Below are 18,428 nucleotides of genomic sequence, written 5' to 3'. Positions count from 1 at the left end.
GGGGGGGTGATGGGGGGCGGTGCTAGGGGTAGTGAGTGGGGGACGAAAGGGGGCCGGTGGGGGGGTGTTGCTGGGGGGGGTGAGTGGGGGATGAGAGGGGGCCGGTCACTGGGCTGGGGGGGGTGATGGGGGGGGTGTTAGGGGTAATGAGTGGGGGATGAAAGGGGGCTGGTTGCTCGGATGGGGGGCGGTGTTAGGGGTAGTGAGTGGGGGATGAGAGGGGGCCGGTCGTTGTGCTGGGCGGGGGGCGATGTGGGCCGGTGGCTGTGCCGGGTGAGTGCTAGGGGAAGTGAGTGGGTGCTAGAGGTGGGCATTCCCCAAGGGATTGGTAAGCAGCGCAAATGCTGGTGAGGCAGGTATGCGGGAAGGTCCTTGGGGTACGTGGGGAGGGGGAAGGAAAGGGGAATCCCTGGGGCACTGAGGGAGGTGGGGCAGATTCATTGGGCTTCATAGGTGGCAATATGCAAACAGTTGTTTTTTGAAGGTGTGTGTGTGGCGTTGCAGAATTTAACTATCTTTTCTGTTTCCAAGATCCCCCAAGTTAAGTTGTTTTATGCTTTTTGCAGTGATTGGACAAATATTATTGTTTTAATGTAATCCGGGAAAGAAAAAATCTCTTTCTGAAGTGTCTGTCAGTAAAAAATGGTTCCATTACTGCTGTTTAAAAAACTGATGAGACTCTGCCCACCTCCTACTCTCTCCTTCCGATTACCCCATCTTTCTTGTTTATTGGTTTGGCTGTTGGCTCACTGGGTGAGTGAGCCTTTTAATCTTGGAGAATGTGTTTTAAAACAAGGTTAAGTAAGAAACCCTAACTCCTCTGTTATAATCATATAAATGTTTAGCAGTGTGCAGTTCTCAATTTTGCTAATCTCCTGCTTTTTTCTCATGAATACAGATTCTTGTAGCTCATTTATTTAAGAATAACTCAGGCCTGGTCCACATTTAAAAAAATTAGATCTACCTGGATATGTTGTTCAGGGCTGTGGAAAAATTCACGTGCTGAGCACTGTAGTTAAATCGGCATAACCCTTGGTGTAGATGTAGCTAGGCTGAAGGAAGAATTCTTCTGTTGACCGAACTAGTTCCTCTATGATGTATCTATGCTTACCAGGGGTCGCCCGCTAAATCGACCATAGATCACTCTCCTGTTGACTCCAGCATGCCACCCGTAAGGTAAGTCAATGGGAGAATTTCTCCTGTTGACGCAGCATGGTGTAGACCCCGCAGTAAGTCGACCTAAGCTACATCGACTCCAGCTACGTTATTCATATAGCTGGAGTTGTATAACTTAGGTCTACTTAACCCCATAGTGTAGACCTGCCCCCAGAGAGGTGAATTAACGACATCAGTGGGGAAAATCCCTTCTGTAGCCTAAGGAAGTGTTTATGCTGCAGTGACTGTACGGTGGACATACCCAGTGGCTCAGAATGTGAGTTGGAGTAGTATAATGTTAGAAGTCAAACTTCAAAAGTCTTAACTTTTGTCAGTGTGTATAATTAGTGACTGAGATTATCCTTTTCTGTTTATATAATTTTTTTATATATATGTTATATATAATTTTTTTCTTTGAAGCCCTATCAAATAAGACTTGAATCTGCATCCTCAGAATTGGGTGTGTTACTTTTGCTACAGTTGTCACTGACCGCTAAAGAACAGAAGGGAACTGCATTTCTTAGTTCTATGTGCCTGTAAATAAGTTCCTAAGCACGATTCGGAGAACATCAATAGACATCAAAATCAACCGAAGAGAAAACTAGCTCCATTGTAAAACTGCTCCCTGCCAGAAGATCTGGAAGAGACCTAATGAAAAGAGATTGATGCTCACATTTTTGGAGGGTCCACTTGTGTGATGGTGGTTAATATTCGAAGGATTAGAGTAGCATCTATGAGCCTGCGGGCCCATTGTGCTAGGCGTTATACAAACATGTAAAAGCCATGGTCTGAAGAGCCTACATTCTAAACACACAGGAATTCTGAGACAGAGCTTGGAATTGAAACCAAGGCTCCTGAATGCTGGTTCAGTGCCTTAAACTTAAGACCAGCCTTCCATCCCCACCATAGTATCTGGCCTTGATGCCCATGGTTTAGACTGAGATGTAAAATGTTTTTCATATGTGGTCAGTAACACCCTGCAAATGTCTCCTTCCTTTCCCCCTTAAAAAGTACTAATAATGATAGTAGCAAGAATGGTAACTTTTGAGCCTGTACTGTGTTTTTGGCACATAGGTAAAGGAGCAGTCAATGTTGTTTTTATTGTATAGCTGAAATGTAAATCTAGACAAAAATACAAACAGATACTTATATTTTTAAATGCTTTTCATTTCTCTGTTAATGAGAAATAATATGAAAGTCATTCTGACTTAATAGCTGTATCTTATTCTAATGTTTGTATAACTTGAAAAATCTGAGTGCAATCCCACATAACTCAGGCAAATTTTCTACTGCTAGCACAGAGCGCACACATACACTTACTGATTCATGTTCCAGTACTTGGTGCCTTATTAGAATAGTCAGTGCCACACTTGAACTGTGCAAACAAGAGAAATGGTGACCTGAGTTCAAAGCTACTTATCCCAGTAAAGAAAAAAATGCTTAAATTGTTGCATATACCAAATTTTGTATATGCATGTGTAGTGTTTGCACTATTCGAGGACGTAACTAACCTACAATTCTGTCAAAATGTCAGCTTCTCTTCTTTGGCAAAAGAACAGGATCAGTGAACCTAAAAACTGTAGACACTGACATACTTCCTAATCTGAAAGAAAAGTGGACCATAGAGTTGTCTTCATTCTAGTGGCCGACTGCTTCATCATGCATGGAGCAGCTAGCTGGGGTCAAGAGGACCATAAGATATCTCTCTAGTCTTGGTACATAACCGCTTGAAACAAGCTTTCTAGTCCTTATTCCTTCCTTCAGACAGCCTATGACAGACTTCTAGGCTTGCAGTAGTTGAGCTGGACGGAGCTGAACAAAAATGCAGTCTTAACATTGGGAGCCAGTCACGCTGCAGTCAAGTGATTTGTTGAAAGTTGCTGTACTAAATTACTGATTCTTGATCAAAAGGAACGTAATGTGTAGTTATTTAGGGAGAGGAATGCCGCTTTTCATGGTTTCATCTAGCCTGTGGCCCATTTCTGCTCCTGTTGACATTGCTAAGAATTCTGCCATTAATTTCAGTACGAGGCGGTTTGGAGATCTTAATGAACTGTGGTGGAGATGATAATTGAAGGCCCACAAGTTTTGTGTCTAGTCAAGTTTCTTGTTAGGTAAACAGCTGCATTAACACTTAGCTTGTAATAAGTGTCACACACACATATTATGATGCAGTCAACTTAAATATCACACTTTTTTTGAATTTTGTGTAACAGCTTACTGTAATAATTTTCCTCTAGTTTTTCAGCTTTACATTATGCGTTGATGTATTCTATAGTTCATTTTCTGTTTGCGTGGGTCTTTCTAAAAATTTTCTCTCCCCTATCTGGAGGTCAGTGCATAGTGTTATTCTAGCTTGTTCTGGGGATCATTGATTAAAGATTGATGTCCCTCTAATTCTATAGTTGCCCCATGATCATTTTTAGAGACTTGCAGTGAACTCTGAAAACAACCACAATAAATGGTCTTCAGGAGGGTTGGGGTAAAGGATATATTCTTAGATTACAACCGTACATATAAATCAGTATCCTGAAGTTCTTGCCAGGGATTGGGGCTCTCTGTCTCCTCTTTGAATAGTAAATTTCTGGTGAGTAGGAGATATGATTCTTTTTGTAAAACAGTAGAAGGATTCAGAAGATCTTTAATGTCCATAAAAGCACGGCTCCTGTCTGCTCTGTGAAGTTTTATGTGAAAGACCCCAACACAGTACTCTACATATTATGTAAGCTGCCTCGTAGGAATGAGGGATGAATTGAACCTTTTGGGATTTAGCTCTCATTCCAAGGTGTCTGAGTATATTAAATTTAAAGTTTAGACTACTAAACCATTCCCCTGGATCTTGGGTTCAAACAAACCTTAACAAATTAACATAACTTTTATAAAGCTATGGCTGGAATTCCAGCCCACTGAGTCTATTTTGCTGAGCTGCGGGTTCCCTCAGCGGCCCCATAAATCCAAATACTTGGCTAGATTTCTGGACTCTAATAATAAAATACTAAAATGTGCTAGGCACTTGACAAAAAATCAAATGCGATCCCTAACCTGAAGGGTATACAGTCTGAAGTCAGACATGACTTGTCATATATACTCGTTCATAAGCCAAATTTTTTTTTAGTAAAAAAGGGAAGCACCAGAGACGGGGGTCGGCTTATGAACGGGTCTAGAGAGGGAGAGGTGGGACACAGCCCCTCCCCCCCCCCCCCAACAGAGGGAGCAAAGAGAGGTAGCACAGTCAGCAGAGACAGAAGGGAAGAGTCGGGGCCAGAGTCTCTCCACTTCTGGCCTCGCTGCTCTTCCCCCAGCCTCCAAAGCAGCTGCAGCTCCGGGGCTGGCAGGCTGCGGCCGCACCGCCTGGCCCAGCCCGCCGGAGCAGGCTGCGGCCAGGTCAGCGACATCCTCCCCAGATAAGGTGGGAAGGGATGGGATGGGGAGAGTGTGGGGGTCCCAGGCTAGGGGTGGGGTCATGTGGGGGATGGTCACAGGGGTTACTCCTCTGACTCCCAGCTTCTTCCTCCCCGCTCCTCTCCCCCCTCCCCCCCAAAAATTTCCCCACCAGTGCTGTCCCGGTCCGTCAGGGTAAGCAGCTGGCATGCCGGGACACTTTGTTTACTTAGGTTTACCTCCGTGCCTGCAGACGCTCGAGGTAAACAAACCATCTCAGACCACCAGTGGCTTATCCTGATGGCCTGGGAGCCAAAGTTTGCTGACCCCTGAATTATAGGGTCGGCTTATGAACGGGTTATAAAAAAAATTTCCATTTTTACTTCTCCATCGGGGGGGGGGGTTGGCTTATAAACGAACCGGCTTATGATTGGGTATATACGGTAAATGGATATAAGCACAAAGTATATTTTAGCAAGGGTTAAAATTCCACACTCTCTCTTAAGGCATATATATATAACTTTTCTCTTCTTGTAAGCAATGTGGCAGAATCAAGATTTTTAGCATAGATATGAAGAGAGATTGCTGGCTTGGTGAATGTCCCTTCTGCTTGAAACAAAAACACAATCTGGAGATGGGAGTGGAAGCAGCTTTTGTCCAAATTTGAGAACAAGTATGTGTGAACCACTAGCTCTATTAACTACAAAGGAATGGCAAAGAGAATCTTTCTATTATGTTATATAATTTTATTAATCAGTAGTAAAAAATAGGGAGTAATTTTTTTAAACTTTCCTACTAGTTATAGGCCACTGATAGCTTTTGAATAAAAGAGGAAGTGAAGTGTTAAACAACACTAGAGGGGGAAACTGAATGGCTGAAAGGAGACATTTAGTATTTAATTGGGGTTTTCACTTGTCTCGGGCCTGGTATAATTATTTAAGTAAGAGGTATGATTCCCCCCCCCCCCCCCCCCCAGTAGTTGTAGAGGTAAAATCCCTAGTATGGACACAGTTATACTGTTAAAGGTGCCTTATATTGATACTTACTCCCCTTCCTCTTGGGAGCAGCTATACTAGTAGAAGGCACCTATAACAGTAGAACTTAATCTACCCTAGGACATTATATATCTGTAATTATAGCTAAAGCAGTACAACTTCATCTAGACAAGGCTTTAAAACTTACAATTTAGGACTAGATTCTTGCTGTTTACACAGTGTGCAGTTCTCAATTTTGCTAATCTTGTACTCCCCCAGTCTATTCCTAAGGAGGATATAGATTGGATGCTTAGCATTGAAGTATGATACAGCTTAGCACTAGCTGCTAGTATCTTCTAATGATACAAGTGATTTGATATCTTGATGCTTTCACAGAGTTGCACACAAGCCTTCTTAAATTACAAGCTAATTATAGTCCCTATATTAGCTGCTAAGGAGGAAACTAGGTGATAAACTCCTGTCAGGTGTTCTTAGTCAGCTCTACTCTTGCTTTGTGTCATGACAGCATTTTATCTTTATTTATACAGGTATTGGTAATAACTATCTAGGCATGTGCACCCTTTAAAAGCATACATAATGTAGTTCATGCAGGCTGTTTGTGTGAAATCAGGTGGCTCTTATTAAGACTGAAACTGCCTTGCTTTGATCTGGTGATGCAGGCTTGGTATTACAATGAAGTGCATCTATTTACACTTTAAGTCTTCCATCTGAGGATCTTAAAGTGCTTTACATGCATTCATAAACCTGTCAACACCACCCTGTGAAGTAGAGAAATATTACAGGTTGGCTATGGAGGAGACAAACTTACACTCAGAGATGAACTGACTTTCTCAAGCTTGTGGCAGAGTTGGGACTGGAACCCAAGTTCTTCAATTTGGTCCCATTTCCTAACCACTAGTATACTTGCCCCATTGGAGCAGAGAACTAAGTTCCTTCTTTGGGCCTTCATCTTGTAAAAGATAAGCCTTTATATGGGTAAAATAAAAGGAAATTCTTTAGAGAACTAGTTTAATATATTTAAGTTTTTCTTGTTGTGGAATTGGAGAAATAAGTATGCCTATCTTTCCTATTTTCAGAAGATTTGGAGGGCAAAATTGATCTGGCTGAGTGCAGGGTTGGGGGCAGATATTATTTAACTTATGGTTGCGTTCTTCAGATATCTGCTGAATGTTGGTCAGTTTACCTGGTAAGTTCACCTTATCTGTCACTTCTCATGTAGAATTGTTTTGGGTCCTTATTGCAGTGAGTACATGATAAATATAGCTGTTGGAGTGATATGGGGAAGGAAGTCAATTGTTTGCTTTGTCTTTTTTCTTTAATTTATTATAAGTAGTTTTGTTTTCTGAGCATTTGTCCTTTCCACTCCCAATTCATGTAGAGAATGTAATGCTTTATATTTTGAGCCTCTGACTTGTTACATCTAACCCATTAATTTGGGTCTTTAGGATAATAAAGTTCAATGGTTTTCACTGCCAATGATATCCGAAGATCTCCCTATTTCATTTTAGCTGTTCACATGCTGCTATTTGCACAAATTTTTAGCTCACTTTATGTGAATGGAATTTCTATGGATTAGTCAGGTTTACTGGATTGATATAAACATTAATATTTTGGATGGTATATATGTAAACTGATTGGGTAGAGGGAAATGCAAATAAGTGCTCTGGGATATCAACAGGTAGATGTGAATTTTAGTTATGGTCTTGTCTGACTCATTGGTTCTGCACTCTGTTAAAAGGTAGTGTGTGGATTTGTAAGTAATAATTTCTTCTTTGTTGCACATAATTATTTGCTATTGCTGAGCAATTCCCAGCTGCAGTCATCAGTGTTTTGAGACAGAAAACTGTTTTATGCTTGGAAAAAAGAGTAATTGTGAATTCAAATATTTTACAAGGAAATACCCTGGTGGACAACAGAGTTTGGGTACCTTTTGAGGGAAAGGAAAGATGGTATGTTAAAAAGGCCAAAGCAAAAAACAAGTGTTGTAATGACTGCCTGAGGAGGTAACTAGTCCTGTTTGGCTTTGAAAATCAGTGTTACAGTTCTCCATCAGCATTAGGATTTACATCATCTGCTATAGACAAAGAACGTTGTTTTATTTGACGTTAATAAATAAACTTTATTTTTCCCTTCACAAATCCCAGTTTAAGCTAATGAAGGGTTCTTCCAGATCCCAAACATACACAATTATTCTCAAAGAACCCACTTCCAAATGGGCCATCTCAAATACAGAAGTCCTTCTTACCCAAGGGGAGTTTTTCTCCCCCTCCTTCCCCTTTCTCCACATGAATTTTGTTAGATGTTATCTTTGAAGCAAACCTCTTGACACATTAATTGGGTAGACCTTTTAGCTGATTTTCCCGCAAACTAACAGTATCCCTTAACTTTCACCTTGTGGCAACTCTACAATAAGGTTGGTTTGTTAGTTTGTTTTTTATTATTATTATTACAACAGGAATGTCAGTGACAGCTATAGTGAGGTTATTCTAGTCCTATCTTTCAGGTTAGATTTCTTTTCAAGCTTGGTTTCTGCTCAAAGCTCAACATCTCTGAAAGTGGAACAAAAACTTTTCAGTTGCCTTTAAGTACCAGGAATGGGGAAACATGATTTTCTTATTTAAAAATTGCATCCTACTTTTAAACAGTTCTGCAGCTGGGGATTGAAAGATGAAATTATTAGTGAAAAATCTTTCACTGACAATTAGTTTGTGCTAGTGAAAATAGTTCTTGAATCTGTGCAAAAGACATGATACATGTGCAGTAAGTCTTCTCCTGTCTTGCTCAATTCCTAAAGGGTACAAGCATAAAACGTAGTGGTACATGCATGCACAGTGTATGTGGCTACGTAGAGAAAAATGTAGTAAAAAGTGGGCAGGGGGTGAAAGGCAAGGGCTCTTAAGGTGCATAGAACATAGGGAATGCTGCTTTATGCCCTTTAAGGTTTACAGGAGGGAGTGCCACTTCGATGTATCTTGGGTGTTTTGCAGCTCATAAGTAAGGCTACATTTTAGCTACGGTATTTTTAGTAAAAGTCGTGGGCTGATCACAGGCAGTAAACAAAAATTCATGGCCCGTGACCTGTCTGTGACTCTTATTATATACCCCTGACTGAAACTTGGGGGTTGGCGGCCCTGGGGGTGCCTGGGTGCTGGGGGAGTGGCCCTGAAGGCAGTGCAGGTACTTGGAGGGGGGGGGAGGGGGTTAGCAGAGCTGGGGCAGGTTCCCTACTTGGCTCTTGGAAAGCAGCGACCTCCAGCTCCTAGCTCCACATGCTGCCTCTGCTCTGCCCCAAGCCACGGTTCTGCTGCTCCCATCGGAGGCAGCATGTGGAGCTAGGAGCTGAGGGAGGGGAGTTCTTGTCGCCCTTCTGGGGAGACCCCCCCCCAGTAAGCACTGTCCCACACCTCAATCCCCAGCCCTGAGGGCCCCCCCAAACTCCTGCTGCTGGGTGGCAGAGAGGGGCCAAGCCTGCCCCAGCAACAGCCAGTGCGACTGGCCCAGAGGCTGCACAGACTGCTCCAGAAGTCACGGAGGTTACAGAAAATCACAGAATCTGTGACCTCCATGACAAACAAGGAGCTTTACTCATAAATCTTGCAGAAGAGGGCCTTCATTCCATGTACCTCCTTAAAGTGTGCAAGTCAGGGTCTTTCAGTGGTCTTTAGCCACATAGCTCCAAGTTATGGAATTCATATGCATTATTGAGAGTTCTCCTGGCTTGCAAAAGAATTTGCAAGTCTTAGACACTGAAGTTGCTTCCATCTTTAAATAAAAACATTAAAGTTGCATGGCTAAAGAATCAATGTAGGAATTGCAGAGTTAAGGTTGCTCTGTAGCATATGCAAGGTTAAGGATGTGTGCCACATTCTAATGAGACTGTATACATGTAAGAAGGGTTAACAGACCCTTTATGTGCTATGGTGGGTCTATTTAAAAACTGTAATGAATTTTGAAAGTATCTATTCTAGTGATATTTCGTACACACAACTGAAAATACTGTTGGAACCAGTAATACCTGTAGAACTGGAAATAACTTTTAGGGTTTTCTCATTGTTACTGGCACCATCCTTGTAATACAGTCTTTTTTTCTTTTAGCCATCCATTATCACAGGGGTTGGCAACCTTTGGCACACGGCCCATCAGGGTAATCTGCTGGCGGGCCGTGAGACATTTTGTTTGTTGACCATGCGCATGCATGGCTCCCAGTGTCAGTGGTTCGCTGTTTCCAGCTAGTGGGAGCTGCGGGAAGCGAGGCTGCCGTTTCCAGCAGCTCCCATTGGCTGGGAATGATGAACCGCGGCCACTGGGAGCTGCAGGGAGCCGTGCCTGTGGACGGTCAACGTAAACAAAATGTCTTCAGCCCGTCAGCAGATTACCCTGACGGGCCACATGCCAAAGGTTGCCAACCTCTGCATTATTACTTTCACCTTACCAGGGTTCAGCCTTGGCCAAATTGATCTCAAATCCATTTTTGATCCTCAGCTTGGGAAAGCCAAGATACCGTGCTGTCTGGGTTCAATTGGAAAGGAGATGTAGAAGTGCTTGTGAGCATGCTGATGGGGCTGCAGTTCCATCCGATTTGCTGTCTTCTCCAATGGCTTCTATTGCACATTGGAGAGAAGGGGTGACAAAACCCCACAAGAACACCTTTGGTACATGACTAGTTAACCAGTATGTCCTTCAGGATCTCTGCTCAAATGGTTCTGCTCTTAAACACAGTTGTGTTTAAAATTTCATGATCAGCTGTGTCATTGGGATTCAAGTAAGTAAAAATGTGAATAACATCTGTGTTCCCAATTTGCTCTATTTAAACTAGGCACTGATTGTAATTAAGGCCTTATTTACATTGTGGCAAGCTGGGGAATCAGTACAATATTAAAAGTTAAATATTAGTCAAATGATTGGACTCTGCTAAACTTTCAATCTTCAGAAGGCTGCAAATGTTTTGACAACATACAAGTGCATTGAAGGGATTGTGGGGAAGCTGGAGGTTTGGCATCTGGATAAGGACAGCTAGTACTGTTGACACACAGGAGGTTGTGGGAGGCCACTTGGGACTGTGGAATAAGCTTATTAACTGGCTGTTTCTGCTAAAATGGTTAACAGTGACCTAGTTCACAATGTAGTCATTAGTTTTCCCCATTGTCATGAATAGGGGCAGTGTGTACCTCTCCTCTACTTAAGGTAGTCTGCAAATGTGAAGACGTTGCACTGGTTGCATTTGGTTCAGATTTAAAAGGCTTTCTTTGGCATCCTAAGGGCTACAATAATTTGAGACCCATTCTATGGCTACAGAAAACGTCATAATTTGGCCCCTATAAGTATTAAGTGATCTGATTAACTAGCTAAATGTTCTTGTTGCAGGGTTAGTTTGTGAAGTTTGAAACTTCAGCCACACCTACTATAGCTGTTTAATATATCAATATGCACATTAGTTAACTGTTTGCCCTCTTCCCTCAACTCCAAAACAGTTGGAAGGATTTTGCTCATTTTTTTCCACCTTTCACCTTTGGGCATGGCCTAAACATGAAAACTTTCAGCCCAAAATATGAAAGTTCTGGAAAACTATGGACAAACAGGATTATAATGGAAACAGTTTCACACACTAAACCATAGCATGCATGGTCAGCACTCATTGTTTTAAAGGAATTGTAAAGCATCCCCTGTCAGTAAAACATAGTAACCAAAGTGGACTGATAGGAACATTCTCAACATTTACAGATAAAGTAGGGTTACCATATGTCCGTTTTTTCCCGGACATGTCTGGCTTTTTGGTAATCAAACCCCCGTCCGGGGGGAATTTCCAAAAAGCCGAACATGTCCGGGAAAAATACTCCTTGGCTTACCTTACAGCGGGTGCCGGGGGCTGCTGTGCTCCCTGACTCCTGGGCTCTAAGAGCTGAGCTGCCCGAGCGCTACCGGCTTCGGGCAGCCGCCACGCCTCTGGACCCTGTGCCCCTGGCTGGGCACTTCCCCTCCCAGGCTCCGGGGGTGCAGGGTCCAGAGGCCTGGGGGCTGCCCAAAGCCCAAGCGCTACCAGCTTCACGGTTTGCTGGGTAGCCTCCAGACCCTGCGCCCCCGGCTGGGCGCTTCCCCTCCCGGGCTCCAGCTGCGCTGGGGAAGTGCCGGCCGGGGGCGCAGGGTCTGGGGGCTGCCTGGCAAACCGTGAAGCCGGTAGCGCTCGGGCAGCCCTTTTCGTGTGGCTGGGAGGGGGGAATGCGGGGCGCTCAGGGGAGGGGGCGGAGTTAGGGCGAGGACTTTGGGGAAGGGGCGGAGTTGGGGCAGGGCTGGGGGTGAGAAAGGGGCGGGGCCAGGGCCCTGTGGCATGTCCCTTTTTTATTTTTTAAATATGGTAACCCTAGATAAACCGATACCCCTCACCTTTATCTTTAAAAAAGGTGAGGTCAGATGAGGTTTAAAAAAACATAGGGCACAGGATTCAGAAGTGAATTATGAAATAAAATCTCAAGGTGTCTCTTAAAAGTGAGGAGAGATGGAACTGAGAGAGTGGTCAAGATTGAATAAGTTCAACCCAGTAAGTCTCACCACAGTAAGTTTGACTGCTTCAAATCATCAGGTAGTTGTGAGAACCCTAAATGATGGGTTGTGTTGTGGGACAGATAACAGGGTAAAGCTCAAGGATGAGTCCAGGATTTATACATTTAAATTAGCAGCATTAGTTTAAAAGCCTTTATCTATGTAGGAAGATTATACAGGTATAATCTCTTTGTGGACATTTATTTTGGTGTGAGTGGGTGGGGTTTTTTGGTTTTTTTTTTTGTTTGTTTAGCTTAAACTCCTTCCCAAGTGACATGTGGTAAACTGAAGAAAGGCACTTAAATCCGTAGAACCTTCTCCTTCCCCAGTGTAACTATTGGTTTCATTTCACAGCATAAGCTATTGTGAATGGAACTCTCCTGAATCTTTCAGTTGGCTCTGTGTGGGTTGAATTTCTGCTCCATTAATCAGTGGAGTTCCGGAATCTGCCCATGCAAATCCAGTTGTGGGAGTAGCCCCTTTGTCGATCATCTGTTAATGTTAATGTTTCAAGGGGTTTTGCAGACATATCTCCAATGCCTTCCCTGTACTTATCTATAAGGCAGCTAGCCTCTGCTGGATCAACTATAAGCCAATTAATGGCAGCTTGAGAGGGCAGACAGGATTAGTTGACACACACAATTTTAAAATTGCAACTACATAATAAAACACACAGAACCTCTATCCTCTTATCCTCATCGTTCACATTGTTGTCTTGGGTTGCAAACTACTTGAGGAAAGAGCAGTGTGTATAACCATTCATTATTTGCACTGGTGTCAAGCTGGACTGTGTCATTGCTCCAACACTCGTCTCTATTTATCTTTTTGTGATTCTGATTCTCATCTGCGACCACCTTCCTGATGGAATTGGGATTGAGTATCATATGGATGGCCAACTCCTCATTCTCCAACATCTCCAAACAAAAGCTAACATCACAAGAATTGGCATCACTGATCGATATGCATCATCCTTTCACACACATAGGCTGATCCGCAAAGCACTTTAAATCCTTTTGCAGATGCCCATCTCAATCTGGGTCTCTCAACTTTGAGAAAACCAAGGTACCCTGCCAGCTCTCACCTGCACAGACTACTCTTCGTACTCCACAAATCACCATTTTCCATACTTTGGCAGCCACCTCTCCCAAACAGCCAGCATTGACACAGAAATTGAATACTGGATCCCCTGTGCCAGCACATCCTTTGGAAGACTACTCAAACGAGTCTTCAATGACAGAGATCTGCAAACAGGCACCAAGATCTTGGTTTACAAGGCAGCTGTCATCGCCACCCTTCTCTATGGGTTTGAGACCTGTGTAACTTGCAGATGACATCTCAAGCGGGGCTGGAATGGTTCCAGCAGCGCAGCCTCAGGAAGATTCTCAGGATCAGCTGGGAAGATTAATGCACTAACATCAGCATTCTCTCTGCAGCCAACATTAGCAGTGTAGAGCCACAGGTCATGAAACACCAACGTTGCTGGGGGCTGGCCACTGTGTATGTATGCCTGACTCCTGGAGCAAGTACTCTTCTCTCAGTTAAGTCAGGGAAGAAGGGCTTGCAGAGGGCAAAGACATACTGAAAGTACACCTTAAAAAGGGAGACATCAACTCAACAAACTGGGAGGACTTGGCATAGAATAGAACACAGTGGCGCCACACCGTACACCAAGCCACAACCCACTTTGAAGAGAACAGGTGTGCTCATGAGACAGAGAAGTGACAAAGGCGGAAAGAAGGGGCCCAACACTCCAGCCAACAACCATGTCTGCAGGGCACCAATTGGGCTCCTCTGCCACCTAAAAAGCCATCAATGAACCCCCTTGGCAGATATCAGCCTCACCTCGAGGAATAGCCAAAGAAGAGAGTGTCTAGCACAAGGTGCATCAATTCGGAGGTCTTACTGCTACTGTGATATAAATATTTTGCTGAAAAACAATCCATGATGGTCAGTTGCTGCATGATCTGACAAGACAAAACATCTAATTGAGCTTAATCTAAAACTTGAAGAGGGATCAGCATAGCAAAGGCTTGCTCCTCTCCACATGAGAAGTGGCCAGCAGCCAAGCCTGTCCTATCATTAGCCATGTTAGTGGCATGGGTTCCTTGATTTATACCTCAGGAAGATTTGAGGTATGCCAGCTGCTAACAGGTTAGGTCTCTGAATTAGATCCATATAGGAGGCAGAACTTTTTTCACCTTGGCAGTATTCCAGCAGTGACTTACGCGTATTTATTTTGTTCTGGAATATTATATCATTAAAGCAGATGGAGTTCAGTGGTTAAAACAGAGTAGGAATTGTGACTACTGACTTCTGTTCCAGGTTCTGCCACACTGTCTGATCCTGGGAAAATCACTACATCTACTTGTACCTGAATTTACCTGCCTGCAATTTGGTACTAGACTCCTTCCGCTCTACACTTAAGGTTCAGAATGTTCTTGTGAGGTAGGGGTATTGCCAAGTCATTTGAGATCATCTGATGAAAGTGCAAAATATCAACAGGAACATTGATGAAAATATTTTTTTTTATGCCTTGTGTTAAGCTTCCTTGTTTATGGCTTCCATGATAATACTGCAAAGACTTTTAATGGTAGAACTAACAAATAACTCATCAGAATTTGAAGGAGAATCAAGCTCTTTATAAACAAAAAAACAAAATCTGACTTTTGAAATAATCTCATCAGTACCGCACCCTTGGATGTTCTGTAAAACTTCTAGAGGTTTTGTGTAGACACACTAGCTTTAAATTCCATTAACAATATTGTAACTGCAGAACTAGGCAGCAAAACTTGGTGGCATGACTTTTCTGCTCCTCATTTTTGATGGCTTTCAGAACTTCAGGTATTCCAAAGAGCTTTACAGAATCTTGAAGTATGAAAGATAGGACATAATGTTGTAATTAAGGATTTCTCATACACCGTTCAGGATTTGTTTCTCTCAATAGTGGGGTTAGTGTGATGTGGCCACTTGTTCTGAAGGAAATAGAGCGCTAACTTGCTTCAGATAGATCACCAAAGCTACCGTATGGTAATCGATCCACTTAGTGCCAACCGGAGCTAGAGTTGAACCAAATGATCGAAAGTCCAGGTCTCACTTTTAATTTCCCCATCTCAACTAGTTCCCTGCAAAGTACAGAGGGCTAGGACAAATATAGTACTCAAAATAACTTTTCCATGTATTATGTTGGTCACAAAAGCCGGAGGTAGGCTACTAAAATTTGCACTTCAGCCCATTATGCTAAAATTCTAATAATCAGAAATCTGCTATCTATACCATCATCTGCAATATGCTGTGGAGGCTAAGAAATGTTCCTCTTGTCACTTACTAAAGGAACAAATCATTTGGAATAATGTTTTGGTACGTAGAAAACAATAGCATTGACTTTCCAAAAAGAATCACTCTAAACTAGAGTAACTTCTTGTGAGAAGACTGTTGGGATGTCTCATGCCTCGTGTTTCAAATCCTGTCCCCCCTATAGTTCTGACAGTAATCTGTCAATTGATTATGGTGGAGTGCATAGCATCTAGGAACTCTTATATGCATCTCTTTTTTTATCTAATTTATATAAAAAGAAAATGGATCTGGTTGTAAACATAGCTGGCCTATGTTTTAATCATGTGACTGTTGCTATTTCCATAGCCTTCCTTCCATATTCATTGTCATAGCTTGTGAGCTCTCTGGAATAGGGACAGTTGTCTTTCTCTGTATAGCACCTAGTTCAATTGGACTGTAGTTCTGATAAAGGCTTTTAGATACTACTGTATAACAGAATGGAATAGATGCCAGATATAAGTTCAGATTTACCTAGATTTTTTTAATGTTGTTGTGTTGGAGAGAATGATACAAGTTTTTATAAATATCCTGTTGATGCTCTCGCAGTCCCTTTTGCTAGCAATGTTGGCTTTACTTTGCCATAGACTTCAGGTTGAGAAGCCATTATCCATCTTAATCATGTAAAACTGATTACTCAGGAAAATATTGAATAACATTTTTAAAGCCAAGATGAAAAATAGGATTATTCATTCATCTTTGCTCATTTTGTTTGACTTAAAGGTTCTGTCAGCTCTTTTTCATAGTACTTAAGCTATTGTTTTCAACTGTTTTTAGACTTCAGAGGGATTCTGTTTAAAAAAAAAAAAAACTTTAAAGTCTTTTTTTTTTTTTTTAAATGTGAAAGCACAATGCTTAGCTACCATGCACGCAGAACTGCTTGTGTGGCATTTATACATGTTCATTTTTTTAGTAGAAGTTTAGAAATAAGCTATGTAAATAGTTAACAAAACTTGCAAAAAAGTCTGTCTGAGCTAACAAGTGATCATCCTCTAAATAGTGCTTATTCTCCTTTTTTCTTTGGCTGTCTCTAAGCAGAGTCCCCTAGAAAAGTGTTTCTCAACCTTTTTAAATTTGTGGACCCCTTTAGAAATTTCATATGAAGGTGCAGATCCCTTTGGAAATCGATTTGTCTCTGTGTGTGTGTGTGTGTGTGTATGTATGTATAGTTGAATTCTGTTCAGTTTTCAGCTTGTCTTTGGCGGACCCCTTAGACATAGTCTGTGGACCCCCATGGATCTGTAGACCACCGGTTGAAAACCACTGCCCTAGATTAACAAGAGGGACAGTGACTCCACTGATAATTTTATCAGTTGATGGAAATAAAGTCCTGCTGTTTTGAAAAACTCCATCATGCACCCAAGCCAGCACATCCCATGTTAGTGTCCATAAACCTGCCTCTCTGACTAGGACCTGCATAATGATGGAGTAGTGACCTTTTCGGTGTATGTGCCCATAGTTTTCCCACCACAAGGAGCACGCGAGTCCCATGGATGGCCCTGGTGCAGTTAAGACAGCCTGTATTCTTAAAACCAGCAGTTATTTCAGGGACATGGTTAATGCGCACCACCTTTTGGTGAAGCAATCAGGACTGTGATTTAAAAACCTCATTACCACAACCCCAACAGTGCACTTGCAACACCAAATTGGTTAGCTACAGACTTGTAATAGTCTGGGGTAGACAGCTTCTGGATGGCTATGGCAATCTGCTTCTGGACCAGTACACCCTCCCTCATGCATATGTCCTGATGCTGGAGGATTCTGACAAGTTACTCACAAAGCTCCAGGAATGTCTGCTGCTTTGTGCAAAAGTTCTGGAGCCACTGTTGCATATCCCAAGTCTGCATGATGTGATCCTATCAGTTTATGCTCATGATTCTAATCCAAAAGCACTGGTCTCCCTATGGGGAACCTGCAGTTATGGCAACAGGCAGGAGAAGCATCTGTCAGGTCTGTACCACCTTGTGCAGCACAGTTTGGAGACCCAGGTTCAGCAATTGGAGATCCAGATTTACGATGCAGTTTGGACACTGAAGCACAGGCTTGGAAACACCAAGTCCACAGGCACAGGTCCTACAGATCTGTGTTTACAATGCAGGCATACTCTGAGTTGCCTGATATTGCTCCATGGATTATTTCTTGTTAATGCTTCTTAGTATCTCCATGTGACAGTTGGGGCCTACTGTTGGTCTTATTGACAGTGGGGAGACCAACTTTTAGCCATCACCATTTTTCTATTAGATGTCACGTTCTCCAATGTCTGTGCAGTCAAGGACTTGTAGGTTATTTGTTTAAACTGCTCTGGTGGGAGATGTATGTTGGAAGAATTACGACAGTCTTTTGGAAGGCACAATGAGAAATTTAGAATCAAAACTATACCATGGGCATAGAGAAGGCTTCTGAAATGTGGTGTGCTAAGGGCTCAAACCTGATCTTGAATATGCACGTTTGTATACCTTTTTATTGTGTTTAAAAACTGCTTACTTCAGCTCTCTAAAGCATCAGTTGATTTGGTGTAAAATGAAAAACTCTTAACTTTGTATTATGGTTGCTTGTGAAGCACTACAGTTTATTTAAAATCAGAAGCACAGCCTGCTTGTAATACTACCGGTAGCTTCTGTTTCACATACTGCATGAACTGTTCTAGCTTTGATTTTTTGGCGTAGTAGTTCATAAGTATAGGATGACTGATCACTCCATTGACTTTTAGTGTAGGTGAGGTATTAAAAGATAAGAAATATATTAAAACGGACACACTACAGTGTAACAGTGATGGGGAGTCCATACAAGTATTGAGGGAGAACTTCCTTGCTCTTTCCTTAATTTGTCCTCCTAAGCTTGTATTTTTGCCTGAGATTCAAAGTAAGTGATGGCTTCCCATATATTCTCCAATATTAATATTAAGAGCTAAAGACCACTGTCCTCTGGTTCAGATTCACGATATGGCCCATCTTAAAACTACTTAAGAATGTTTTCCTGATTCTAAATATTTTGTATTAAATCTCTTATTTGTTGCTGAGAAACTAAAAT

General features: G+C 42.4%; 1 protein-coding gene across 2 annotated transcripts in view; it reads left to right on the top strand.

Annotated features, from left to right (window-relative positions):
• The window catches only part of UVRAG (UV radiation resistance associated), a 128,752-nt gene that overhangs the window by 281 nt on the left and 110,043 nt on the right, over positions 1-18,428 (top strand). The window contains exon 1 of one of the 2 annotated variants that reach the window (XM_034759151.1): positions 5,117-5,209. The exons of the other annotated variant lie outside the window; for it this stretch is intronic. The gene's annotated coding sequence lies outside the window, so the exon portion shown is untranslated. Of the gene's footprint in view, positions 1-5,116; positions 5,210-18,428 lie in introns of those variants that run through there. 2 annotated transcript variants of the gene reach the window in all.

This window comes from Trachemys scripta, chromosome 1, assembly GCF_013100865.1.
Source record: "Trachemys scripta elegans isolate TJP31775 chromosome 1, CAS_Tse_1.0, whole genome shotgun sequence".
NCBI classification, from domain to species: Eukaryota; Metazoa; Chordata; order Testudines; family Emydidae; genus Trachemys; species Trachemys scripta.
The sequence above is the reverse complement of the archived record's forward strand: the minus strand, read 5'-3'. Positions and strand labels throughout refer to the sequence as shown.